At 34.4% G+C, this 13283-nt stretch overlaps 1 protein-coding gene across 5 annotated transcripts in view; it reads right to left on the bottom strand.

The window, feature by feature from the left end:
* LOC106070043 (zinc finger homeobox protein 4-like) overlaps positions 1-13283 on the bottom strand; it is a 309151-nt gene that overhangs the window by 151752 nt on the left and 144116 nt on the right. Inside the window, exon 1 of one of the 5 annotated variants that reach the window (XM_056036651.1) lies at positions 11376-11740. The exons of the other annotated variants lie outside the window; for them this stretch is intronic. The gene's annotated coding sequence lies outside the window, so the exon portion shown is untranslated. Of the gene's footprint in view, positions 1-11375; positions 11741-13283 lie in introns of those variants that run through there. 5 annotated transcript variants of the gene reach the window in all.

The following is a 13283-nucleotide window of genomic DNA, read 5'->3' as shown; positions in this document are numbered from 1 at the left end:
CTAATTACGATTAATTGATAAAATAATTGTTCAATATTTCAATTGATTCTTGTTTTGTTAGGGGCAATGAATAATTGTGCAAAGTTTCATCTTGATCCAAGAATGGGAAGTGGGAGACATACCGTGTACAACGGTGTACACAATTTGTACGAGACAGACGGAGCAAGTTGATAATACGTTTTGTAAAGAGCCTCGAAATCAGACTCGAGAGTTCAGTCAAACGTTACAATCTAAAATAAGCTGCTATCACTTATGGGAATAAAAATACATATTACTTGTCTTGAGTGAAAATGATATTTATGCGTGATTGTAGCGAGGATTCAAACATAAAACTATTTGTAAATATACACACTAGGTCGGCCTCGTTTGCGAGAGAAGAAACATTATCAGGATAGATACTAAACTAGACTTTGCAATGCCTATTCCAGGGCAAGAGAACCAACAGCCTCGTTTTTTCCTTGACATCATGGCGTTAATGCGCATGCGCCAAGTAGTGCTAGTTAGGAAATTAGTCAGATTGACATCCACTAACCATTTTCTGCTAATTGACACACAACAACAATGAAAAAAAAAACATCTAGAAAAAGAATGTATGTGGGGGGGGGTATAATATCAAGAATGAAAAGAGAAGCCGGTGACGTCATTCATCGATTACACCGGAAGTGAGACAATTAAGTTCTGAATTTCACCATTTTAACATCCACCCAACCAAAAGTGTTGACAATTATAAAACAACATCACAAGTTCTAAATGACATTTAATAAGAAATCAATCAAATCCGTTCAGGCCTTTATCTTCTGGTCCATTTTTCCGAAGTAACTCTACATTTCTTTACGCTTCAATAACTTCGTCCTCTGTTTTCCATTCTTTCCATTTTAGATCTCCAACCATCTCTGACACACACACTGACACACATACTGCCACACACACTGCTACACACACTGCTACACATACTTACAAACACACGTACTCTCTCACTGCATCTCTCTAATCAATTAAGCTGTACACAAAATTAAAACTTTAACAATTATTTTCTCCCTTTTTTTATTACTATTATTTTTTTTTTATTTTCATTTTTATAAAACTATTGCCGATTGGTCGATCTTAACCAATTAGACCGCTTCATGGAGCAAGTAAAAGGGCGATAATGAAGAACCATTAACTTGTGCAATTCATTTTGTTCAAAGGGTTGTTTTTTTTTTCAAACCCGCTTAACGGGTGGTTTCTTTTTCTGTCCTCTTTTTGTCCGCCATAAAAACCGTGTAATTAGTTTTGTGAAAGACATTTATAAGATTGTAACAATTTTAATAGTTTGACATGAATTTACAATTTACAACTAAAAAAAAAATATTTGAACAAACAAACAGACAAATGGATAAATAAAAAAAAAATTTGCTGTGTATGTTTACAAAGTGATTTGTTATCATATCGGGAATAGAAATTGTTTATTTGTGCTTTCAATTTCAAGATGATTTTGTCGTTGAACTAAAATATTTATGTTGCATTCTCGTTCAATGGGAAATCTCTAGTTTTGTTTTCAGCATGCATTATTGCGATGGTGAATGTTTCTCTTTTATGGTTGACCTTTCACCTTTCCTGCATGTTGTTGTTTTTTTTCAAATGATTACCGTTTTGTATGGTCCCTGCTTAAAATTTAAGAAATTTTGAAACTTTTATGTCATAAGCGCTATGCCTTATAAATAAACAAATTGAGAAAAGGATAACCATAAATCTATACACCTCGAACGTTGATTGCAAACTATAAATCACCAAATGCGAACAGCGCCTTTTTATCTCACAACATTTAATGTTAAACTATCGAAGACTGCAATTAGTACAAGCCCAAGATGTTTGATATTATGTCATCAGTGTGTTAGTTGCTCCTAGGACATGACTGCGAGCAAAATAGAGATATCTAAATGGTTGCACTGTTTTGTTTATTCTTTCTACTTGTAAAATGTCAGTTATAATTTTATAGTTTATTTTGTGCTTGTATGCATTCAGTGAGCTGAGTGTTTGTATTATTATTATTTGTAAATACTGAGTGGCCACTTAATATCGATTTGTTGTTGTTGTTGTTTTTTTAATTTAAAAATTTGGTCATGCTCATATATTCATTAAGAATAGGACATATGATTGAACTATTATTTATACAGGAAAGGTCTGATCTTGCAACAAGTGTTTTACTTTTCTGGGGGATCTGTTGGAGTCGACATCATGTGCTGTTAGGAACTGAATAGGCCACGAAAATTTAATGTTTATTTATTTATTCTGAGAAAAGTAAAATAACTATTACAAAGTGGAGATCTTAATTTGTAATTTAAATGACTGTGTTAAAACTTTTTTTAGTAGTACTAAACCTGTATTTAGTAGTTTGGGTGTTGTTTTTGTGTTGTTGTTTTGTTGGGTTTTTTTGAACTTTCAAGAAAAACACATAAATATCTGCGTTCCAGAATTGCATGGGATTTCCCGGGACTTCAAGTGTAAATGGAGGTGACATGATCTTAACATTAGTGCAAGTTCTCATTTAAGTTTGTCCAATTCTTAAGTAGTTTGTTTGAGCGTAAGAGGTGTTTTGGGGCCAGACAAAGATGCTTCGCTTGTTCTTCCACACCACGACAATAGATGCAAGGCAATTATCCTAACACCCCTTGCCCATCTTGTCCCTAATTGAACACAAGTCACTTAGCATTTGATGACTTTCTGACAACCTTTCCCTCAACCAGCCCCCCCCCCCCCGCCCCGTTTCATCACCCACATCCCACCCTCGACACAAGTCTCGGTGTCTGAGAGATTTTTTGGCGTGTTACTAACTCGACAAAACTGTTCTTATGATGTATGTGCTATAAATTGAGGGCTCGTTGAGGAAAGAAGGAGAATAAAAAAACAAAGAGGGTTGAGCCAAGGCTTGGAGCCAGAGAGTTAAGATGGTGCAGGAGCCTTAACTAAATGGTGGCTTGCCGGAAAACAAAGGCGCGCACACACACTCACACACAACACACTAAAGAAGTGGGAAACCTGGGCTCGCCTTCAAATGTCACCCTATGAGAGGGCCAGACGCTGGCAAGAATCAGTATGCTTATACAAGTAATAAGTCCTACACCGACCAAATGTCATTAGGAGCCTCTGAGAGGAGTGTACACACACACACACGTACGAATCACAGAGAAAAAAGAGAGAAAAAAAAGGGGGGGGGAGAGAAAAAGAAAAGAAATGCCTCTTCAGAGAAAAATAATTTGGGTGGAAAAGGTGAGGGGTGGGGAGGAGATGATCTCTGTGCGAACAGAAGGTTTGAGGAGTCTGAAGAAAGGTATTGATGATATTAAAGATAGATACGAGAGAGGTGACTGTACTTCTGGAGATCATCTTGAAAGAGGCGAACGTGAGGGCTTTAACTGTGAGAAGAAAATACAAGCACACACAAAAAGTATTTTTTTTTACACATTCAAACAGAAACTACAATATAAGTAAGAAGCTTTTCTTCTGAAGAAAAGAAATAACCTCGATATCTCAACATTTCAATGTCTTGTCAAGTTTTGTTTTTGTTTTTTAAATAACAGATTTACTGCGAAACTTTTGGGGGTTCAACTTTTTGGTCCTACTACAACTCAAACAAATCTAAAAACATGCATTGAACATGTCCCTTTATACATAACAAAATCTAGAGTACATTTATAATATTTGTAGAATAGACACTTAACAAATAACCTATCTAGGAAAAGAGAATATGTGTTTTCCAACGTTTTAATCAGTTTTAAAATTATACATTAATTTCAAATTAAAGTGATGCAAAATGCATGCTGTAATGACTTAGCAAGGGATTAGGGGCCACGGGTGTCTTGGCCTCTTTAGGGACCCCTGCATTTTGACATTCGATAATGTACTTAATAAATATATATGTCTAATGTGCAACATGGTCACTAATTTGCATAACATGAATAGCAAGATAACATGGCATTAGTTTAATATTTACTGTAAAAAAAAATAAAAAAATTGGACAATCATTTGGAACCCCTCCCTTCACCCTAGCTACGCCACTGGCATGTTGTACTTCAGTTGAAGTCATTTAAATATATGTAAAATTATGAAGCTTGATTAAATTCAGTTATAATGGAATTGAGGGGTGAATATAACTTCTACATATTTAGTATTTTATCAGATGATTGAATGTCCAAGTGTAGGCCAGAATTAGGTGAACAGATCACGAGATTATTTTTTTACGAAATTAAATATTTTAATCTTCAAGTTGAAATCATGATTTGACTGTTGAATACACACTCTACATCAAGCAACAATACATTTTATACTTCTAATGCAATAGTAAATTCACAATAGTAAAAACGTAGCTTAGAGCTTCAAACTTGTATTACTGCACAATGGCCACGACTAAGCATGAGCTTCATACCGAACGTGAATTTTGTGACTCAAAATAGTTGATCACTTTAGTATTGTATTTGTGTTGTTGGTCTGTTCTCCCTTATATTTTTTTCACCAGGACAGCTCCAATCGTCTTGTGTTTACTTTGACAAATTCGAAGCTTTTGTTTATGCACACATTTTTATTTTGTTTGTTTATAGAGTAATCGCACAATGTATTACGTACCGCTCTAGTCTTGGGCTACACGTAATTGAAATACAGCTTCACAAAAATGTAAGTGCTGTCACTTTATATAAAATGTGTATACACAAATGCAATGCCCATTCAAATCTCTGTCTTCTAGTGCTAGAATCAACAACAACAAAATAGGAACATTTGGGCCTAAGTACAAAGTAAAATTAAAATAAACTTGCATATTTTGTATTTAGAGAGTCCTAGGAATGTATCTCTGAACTTGTAATGTCAATAAATGCCAATATGATCTTTTATTTCTTTTCTTATTGTGTTTATACTGTAGTAAAGTGATTTCTTTTTGAGACAAGTTTTTAATATAACTGATCCTTTTTTAAAAGACTTATAAGGTTTTAATACCTTAATAACTGATTACAAGGGGATACGAGTCTATTTGTAACAATCTCTTTCTCTATCTCTGTCTCTCTCTATCTCTCTCTCTCTATCTCTCTCTCTGTCTCTCTATCTATCTCTGTCTCTCTCTATCTCTCTCTCTGTCTCTCTATCTATCTCTGTCTCTCTCTATCTCTCTCTCTGTCTCTCTCTCTCTGGCTCTCTCTCTGTCTCTCTCTCTCTCTCTATATATATATATATATATCTGTCTCTCTCTCTGTCTCTCTCTCTGTGTCTCTCTCTCTGTCTCTCTCTCTGTCTCTCTCTCTGTCTCTCTCTCTCTGTCTCTCTCTGTCTCTCTCTGTCTCTCTCTCTGTCTCTGTCTCTCTCTGTCTCTCTCTCTCTGGCTCTCTCTCTGTCTCTGTCTCTCTCTCTGTCTCTATCTCTGTCTCTCTCTGTCTCTCTCTGTCTCTCTCTCTGTCTCTCTCTCTCTGTCTCTCTCTCTGTCTCTCTCTCTGTCTCTCTCTCTGTCTCTCGCTCTCTCTGTCTCTCTCTCTCTCTGTCTCTCTCTCTGTCTCTCTCTCTGTCTCTCTCTCTCTCTGTCTCTCTCTCTCTCTGTCTCTCTCTCTGTCTCTCTCTCTCTCTCTGTCTCTCTCTCTCTCTCTGTCTCTCTCTCTCTGTCTCTCTCTCTCAGTCTCTCTCTGTCTCTCTCTCTCTCTCTCTCTCTCTCCTTGTTTTTCATACCTCTTATAATTGCAACAATTTGAACTCAAACTTACAAAATGTCTCAAATGTTTCCAAAGCGTATCACGTATCACGCAATCAAAAAAAAAGTTTTCAGACTCCTGGAATCATGTCATTAGAAATGGTTCCGAATATTCTAGACGTCTCAATTCAAAAAAAAAATCCACTAAATGTCTCTGGTCTAATCGTTGTTACTTTTGTAATTCTTTTTAAAAGCGTATTGTGAACCCAATAGCAGAGAATGACACGTGATCAGATAGGGTGCACAGTCCGTAACAAAATGTCACCAAAAAAATAATTGTTTCGTTCAAATTTGTTTTGGCTGTTATTTGTTGTGCTGTTGTTGTTTTTTTGACGCCGTTGTTAGCAGCTCCTCCGAGGCTTATCTGTATATCTTTCTGTCTATTACAGACAGTGAAGTCTTCATCCTAATACAGGAGAGAGAGGCGAGAGTTGATGGTTAATGGAAGGTAAGGGGGTAGGGAGGCGAAAGAAAAAAAAAAGGAGGACATACAGGCATATTGACTTACAAACATGAGTTGTGGACGTCAAAAGTTATTTGTGAAGCATACAATCTATGGGGAAAAAAAGATTAGAATAAGACGGTAGCAGTGTAGCATTGGCTACATATGCGGTCAGGTGGGCAATAAGTCACAGAGTATTGCCCCTTAGTCTCGTGTGAGTTTTATCGGTCTCACTAGTATGATGACAATGTTCGGAGGGGCATACATTCCAGTTTGAAATCAGTGAATCAGTGAGAGAATCAACTGGCGCCCACTCGCTGTAATGAGGCTGAAAAGATCTCTCTCTCTCTCTCTCCACACACACACACACAGACACACACAGATAAGTCGTCATTTTAACTTTGAATAAGGCAACACTCTCACTCTCAATCCGCTGTGGGAGGTGTGGCTAGCTACCGTTATGAGGGCCGGAGTTTAAATCCCCATTCGAGATGAGCTGTGCATGCTGGGCGCCTAAAGTCAGCATGTAAACCTCCAAGATACCCCTCTCCCCACAGCAGTGAGATTCATAACAAACGAATATTTACCTTTGACTAGAGTAACACCTTTAGTTAAATCACTAAATTTAGAAAGCCTTCAGGGTAGAAGACTCAAAAGTAGCATTTATACATAAAACACTGAACCATAATCTTCAAATACAAAAACAAAATCTAATAAAATACTCTGAAAGACACAAAGATAAAGGCATATTCCCCATTCCATATGCTAGGACAAATTAGTACAAATACTCCTTCTTCCCTAGTGCATTTATAGCATGGAATGGTTTGCCTAAGTTAGCCAGGAAAACCAGTGACTTGGCAGAATTTAAGCCATGGGTAAATATGCATGACTGAATGCATGACGCGTAGGACGTAATCGTCTTCTTTTTTGAAGTAACGTCTGTATTATAAAAGAAAAGATAAGATTTATAAAAGAGATTGGACCTAGCTCTCTGGGCATGAGATGACATTAAAGATTGCTATACAAAAGTAATGGTAAAAAAAAAATAATTCTTGCGTTTATTATTACTTACATAGATTTTTTGTTTTCCCTTCTGTTACATTTTTCTTTATTAGCTTCAAAAATTATTTGTTTTCCACCATAAACATTCACAGAGCAATAAATGTGTGTCGTAGGTTAAAAATTGGAACGTAGACTAATTAAAACATTCAATAAGTCAAAACAAAGGGAGGCAACCAATAAAAATACAACTTTACATTATTGCAGATGGAACAGAGACCAATGCTATGATATTTTATACAAACCTCACGAGACTTAAAGTTATTGTGTTCTATAGTGTAGACTACACACTTCCGCTTCTGCCAACTCGTACAATATAAATTATGCATGCACAAGGCAGTCATCAGGACATCACCGAGGTCAAATAGAGTTGTATGGTACTCCTGATAAAACAGAGGGTAATTTTATTTTTTAAATCCAAACTCAGTCCGAAGTAAAACTTCCAGAGTGAAGCCATCAGAAGTAGATTCTGGCGGCTTATCTGATGTACCACGTGACCTCATATTGTAATACGGAACCACAAAGAAGGTCGAAAGTCTTGACAGTTGTCTAGACTTACGTAATTTTTGGACTCCACTGGTTTTGTTTTAAATCTGAATTAGTAGCATTGAAAAATATTGTACCATAATAAACACACACAACTGTGACGGTTGGTATACATTTTTTTTTAGAAACAAATTAAACTTTTATTCAGGAATGTAAAGGAAGACAAATGCTTCAAAATAATGTTACGCTCTAATGAAGTATATTGCTGCATTAAATGAAGACGATAATGTTTATATATATATATAATGTCCTAGACAAAGTAGCCAATGGTGAAGTTATTTCCTTTTTTGCCTGAAAAAGTCTACATGAAATGCCTGGATTTCGCGCTTTGCCGGTAGTACAAAACTACGGTTTAAAATGATAGGATGGATTACTAATGTAAAATACAGTTTCTATGCCAAAAGATTTGTAACATATAGATTTCATTTCAAAGCCTTTGATGATTCAAATAAGGCATCTGATATTTTCTAATGTGGCAACGACGAATACCTACCTGATACGCAACGATGAATGAAATTTGAAAGTTATTGATTGTCAGCAAAATTGATTGCTAATGGTAATTATAAAAATAGTATAATATTAATTTCAAAATAGGTGCAAAATCTTAAATTCGGTAATTTTTTTAAGTCTGAATTTTATAACAAAAACTATAAAGAATTTGCTTAACAAAGCTAATCAAAGTTTGATTTTTAAAAAAAATTCTTATCTCGCGTTAGAAAAATTTCAATTGTTAGTGTAACGTTTAGATCTATATCTATCTATCTACATATATATATATGTATATATAATTCTGTTACCCCCCCCCCTACTAGCTTGATGGCGTTCAGATAAATGAGGGTAAAAAGTACAAAAAGTTTAATTGTGTCAGTTCTTAAGTTGCTAGAACTGGTTCAATCACAATTAAATCATGAAGTATCTTTAAATGGGCTGATAATGTTGAATGCTAACAATTCACGAATTCACATCAATAGCATCATATACAAAGAAAATCTCAGATTCAAGCAACTAGAAGTAACTAAGGAGACTGTTTCGTAAGTATTCCTTGATTGTTAATACAATATAAAACAATATATTCATTGACAACATTCTTTATAACGTTCATTTTACTGGATCCATTAATAAAATTCATTTATAAGATCCATTTATAACGAACTTTAAAGAAAGATAAAAAGTCATTTCCTTGTTAATTTAAAAAAAAATGAAAGAAAGAAGAATAGACGATAGAGAAGATAGAAAAGATATAGATATATATATATATAGAGAGAGAGAAAGAAAGAGAGAGAGGAGTAGATTCAAAGATACATTTTTACTCAAAAACTTTTTTTTAAACTAAATGTCTTAAAAAGACCAAAAAAAAAAAAAAGGTTTCTGTCTTACTATTACAAATAATTTTTCACTCAGTAATTGTATTTTGTAATAAATATTTTGCTACTGTTTGGGTTATTATTTTCATTTATATACAATTGCATTTGAGAATGCTTTTAATATTATATCACTCTAGCTTAAGAATGACTCTATCCGTGAAGAAATAGTCTTCACGAGGAAGGTTTTAATTCTACCTATCCATACAGTTAAAAGCAATCTCTTTGGTTTAATATAGAGTTTCCCATACAGCACAGGCTCAACACAATAACATTTTCGCATACTTTTGTCAATATTAGTTTATTATAACATCAACATTTTGAATATGGCGGTAATCATGGCCATTCCATATTGTTCACATTAAAAATTTTAATTCAAGTGTTGAATTTAGAATTTAATTTCAACAATATAGAACATTAAACAGAATTGGAATTTTTGTTTATTTATTTTTTGTAAAAAAAAAAACACACATCATATACCTATCTACTGCTACGGTGGATATAGTTCAATAATAAAATAAACAGAGATAATGATTTGCATTGTTGAAATGATAAGATTATGTTAATTACATTTACAGACAAAGAGATGAAATAATGATGTCAAATGAATCATTTCAAAAAGAAATTATCAAAATAATTAAATTCAATTATAAAACCAAATTATAAAAACCAAATATAGAATCCAGAAACAGAAAAACTAGATTTCCACTGAGACGTGATAGTCAGGTCAAACTAGGTCCTCATACAAACGTATTAGTCAGGCAAACTAGGCCCTCAGACAAACTTATTAGTCAGACAAACTAGGCACTCAGACAAACGTATTAGTCAGACAAAATAGGCCCTCATACAAACTTATTAGTCAGACAAACTAGGCCCTCATACAAACTTATTAGTCAGACAAACTAGGCACTCAGACAAACGTATTAGTCAGACAAAATAGGCCCTCATACAAACTTATTAGTCAGACAAACTAGGCCCTCATACAAACTTATTAGTCAGACAAACTAGGCCCTCATACAAACTTATTAGTCAGACAAACTAGGCCCTCATACAAACTTATTAGTCAGACAAACTAGGCCCTCATACAAACTTATTAGTCAGACAAACTAGGCCCTCATACAAACTTATTAGTCAGACAAACTAGGCCCTCATACAAACTTATTAGTCAGACAAACTAGGCCCTCATACAAACTTATTAGTCAGACAAACTAGGCCCTCATACAAACTTATTAGTCAGACAAACTAGGCCCTCATACAAACTTATTAGTCAGACAAACTAGGCCCTCATACAAACTTATTAGTCAGACAAACTAGGCCCTCATACAAACTTATTAGTCAGACAAACTAGGCCCTCATACAAAGTTATTAGTCAGACAAACTAGGCCCTCATAATAACTTATTAGTCAGACAAACTAGGCCCTCATACAAACTTATTAGTCAGACAAACTAGGCCCTCATACAAACTTATTAGTCAGACAAACTAGGCCCTCATACAAACTTATTAGTCAGACAAACTAGGCCCTCATAATAACTTATTAGTCAGACAAACTAGACCTTCAGAGAAATTTGATAGACAACCAAGACCTTCAGACAGACTTGATATTAAGATAAACCTAGTTGAGAATAGTAGTATTGAAACCAAAATGAACAAATAATTCACGATGCTAAAAGATGATCACCCAGAAAATTACAATCATAATGTTCTTATATGGGATTTTCGTTCCAATATTTAAGTACATACCACGACACACGGTTTCAAAGGTTGAATATGATTCAGTCAATTTACAAAGTGCACAAAAATAAATTCAATTGTTGTTTATCAATACTTCCACATTCTGTACGTCGGATACATACAAAATCTTGCTAATTATGGAATATCTAATACTCGTTTAATTTCTTTAAAATATCAAGTTGACAATTTAAACAAAACTAGATCCAAGTTATACAAAATTAACCAGAAGTAAATCTTCTGCTTCGAGTTCAATAAAGATAATTCAATTTTATTGAACACATTCAATATTGCAGAAGTTTTAATAGGCCGGGAGTCAAAAAACTTTTTTTCAATAATTATTTTTGAATTATTAAATTGAAGTAAAATAATTACAGAAACATAAAAAAACATATATATATATATATATGTTAATTAATTAAGTTCTTCAGTAAAGGATATAGGCCTTTTTTTTGTTATAATAAACTATTATTAATTAGTAGATCTATAAATTTTCTATAACTATCTAATTGATAGTAAAATTCTACTCACCATACAGTGGTAATTGAACAGGTAATTATTCCAACTGAACTGACCGGACAAAGGTAGATGATATAGGATCAATTAAACATGACAATTCTTATGTCAGTGTGTCAATAGACCGTACCGATGTGTTATGCCGCGATGTATTATGTCGCGATGTATTATGTCATGATGTATTATGTCACGTGTATGTGGTACAGAAAACAAACAGCACCAGGGGCAGCACCTCCACGTCTGCACAAATCATCGGGGCCAGTTCATCAAGACAACAAACAATGGCATCTCAACATCCAGCAGGCGTTTCTTCAAGTGCTCTTCCTCATACACACAAACACAAACACACACACGCATAAACTAGGTAAAGAAGAAGGGAGGGAGGAAAAAAAAAAGAACTCCCTCATCGCACATTTCCATTTGCCCCGCCCTCGATATGCTTCTCGTGGTTTGCGCATATGCACGTGAATACAACTGGACCCCTTAGTGATTATCTTCCCCTAGTTTTTTTTTTTTTCATGTTAAAAATTATTCCACCCTCAAAAGAGTAGTGGGCCTTGGGGTGGGAAGGCTATTTTTATGTACTTCAGAAACAGAAGCTTTTCTTTCGCTTTTGTTGTCATTCTGACTGACCAGATACGTTTGAATGAATATTTAATATTTACAATACTCAACAGATATTATTTTATTCCTTTATACTGAATTACCTCCCTTCTCACTATTTTCTATCATTCCTCTTTCCTCCGTTACTGATCTGTCTCCTCACTTTTCCTCAACATATGCAGTTTTATTTTTTCAACATATGAATCCTCCTCAAACTTCCCAGCCCCCACCCCAAAGTACACAGCGTCTATTCGAGTCCTGGAACTGAGACCCCACAAGGGAAAGACGTGTTAATGTCTTCTGCAGATCTCCGAGCCCGAGGTTTAGACAAGAATATAGACTCGAGATTTATATTTAATTACACGTTTTATCTCCCCTCGCTTGAAGGCCTCGCGACCTGAACCTGCAGCCAGTGGAGGGAGAAAAAAAAAAAGAAAACATTTCAACGTTTCAAACGAAAGTAACCAATCAAATGTTGAGCATCGCCAAACCCAGCAGAGGTTCTCAATAATCAATGGACTCAAGTTGTACATGTATATAAGACAAATCAATGCATTTTCTCCTATTACACAGTATTTAATGTAATAAAACGTACTAGAATTCTGAAACCAGAACAACATCCCTTTCGTCATCATGTATTATAGATGAATAGTCTAGTTGTTCTGGTTGATACTATAGTATAATCGTGCAGTGACAAGACTAGATGCATTGTAATTATTTAGCAAAGAGTAAGACATACTAAAGGTTATAGGTAAGTGTGTAAGTTTGTGTTCTGAGTTTACATTCTTTTTATTTCAATAAAAAATTGTATCATTCCTTTTCATTTCCTTCACTTCTTGTGAGAACGAAAAATACAAGATGGTACTTTCTTTTTGTTATTAAATGGAACAAATAGGGCGGAGAAGTGTTACATTTCAAAACGGCCTTTGTTGTCCTACATACAAACTTGTGTTACTTATTCAATGGAAACATAATGATACATCTATGGCAAAAGTATCTCAAAGGTGTTATAAATATATATATATATATATATATATATATATATATATATTATATCACTTTTATAATTTTATTACAAAGCTTCTATCAATTGACTTTGTCTGTCTGTGTCTGTCTGGTAAAAGATTTGTACTCGTTATTTCTCCCAAACCCATTCTCAGATCAAGTTGAGACTTTGCACAATTATTCATTGGTATAGACAAGACATAAATCTATTTAAAAATTAATCAATCAGCCAATTAATTGTTTGCAATGAATCATTTTGTTTGATATTAACAAGGGAAAGTAATCCTTTAGAATTCACAGATATGGCTAAATATG

Source organism: Biomphalaria glabrata, chromosome 7, assembly GCF_947242115.1.
Source record: "Biomphalaria glabrata chromosome 7, xgBioGlab47.1, whole genome shotgun sequence".
NCBI lineage: Eukaryota > Metazoa > Mollusca > Gastropoda > Planorbidae > Biomphalaria > Biomphalaria glabrata.
Note: the sequence above shows the minus strand (reverse complement) of the source record. Positions and strands in the feature narration are given on the sequence as shown.